Source organism: Lupinus angustifolius, unplaced genomic scaffold (genome assembly GCF_001865875.1).
Source record: "Lupinus angustifolius cultivar Tanjil unplaced genomic scaffold, LupAngTanjil_v1.0 Scaffold_582, whole genome shotgun sequence".
NCBI classification, from domain to species: domain Eukaryota; kingdom Viridiplantae; phylum Streptophyta; class Magnoliopsida; order Fabales; family Fabaceae; genus Lupinus; species Lupinus angustifolius.
Window position 1 is genome coordinate 40936 of NW_017727917.1, and position 1069 is coordinate 42004.

Genomic DNA, 1069 nt, shown 5'->3' on the forward strand with positions numbered 1-1069 from the left:
TCCTCATCCTATCCTCATCCTCCTCCTCCAATTCCTCATCCTATCCTCATCCTCCTCCTCCAATTCCTCATCCTATCCTCATCCTCCTCCTCCAATTCCTCATCCTATCCTCATCCTCCTCCTCCAATTCCTCATCCTATCCTCATCCTCCTCCTCCAATTCCTCATCCTATCCTCATCCTCCTCCTCCAATTCCTCATCCTATCCTCATCCTCCTCCTCCAATTCCTCATCCTATCCTCATCCTCCTCCTCCAATTCCTCATCCTATCCTCATCCTCCTCCTCCAATTCCTCATCCTATCCTCATCCTCCTCCTCCAATTCCTCATCCTATCCTCATCCTCCTCCTCCAATTCCTCATCCTATCCTCATCCTCCTCCTCCAATTCCTCATCCTATCCTCATCCTCCTCCTCCAATTCCTCATCCTATCCTCATCCTCCTCCTCCAATTCCTCATCCTATCCTCATCCTCCTCCTCCAATTCCTCATCCTATCCTCATCCTCCTCCTCCAATTCCTCATCCTATCCTCATCCTCCTCCTCCAATTCCTCATCCTATCCTCATCCTCCTCCTCCAATTCCTCATCCTATCCTCATCCTCCTCCTCCAATTCCTCATCCTATCCTCATCCTCCTCCTCCAATTCCTCATCCTATCCTCATCCTCCTCCTCCAATTCCTCATCCTATCCTCATCCTCCTCCTCCAATTCCTCATCCTATCCTCATCCTCCTCCTCCAATTCCTCATCCTATCCTCATCCTCCTCCTCCAATTCCTCATCCTATCCTCATCCTCCTCCTCCAATTCCTCATCCTATCCTCATCCTCCTCCTCCAATTCCTCATCCTATCCTCATCCTCCTCCTCCAATTCCTCATCCTATCCTCATCCTCCTCCTCCAATTCCTCATCCTATCCTCATCCTCCTCCTCCAATTCCTCATCCTATCCTCATCCTCCTCCTCCAATTCCTCATCCTATCCTCATCCTCATCCTCATCCTCCTCCTCATCCTCATCCTATCCTCCTCTTCATCCAAGTCCTATCCTCAACCCATCTTCGTCCTCATCCTCTTCCTC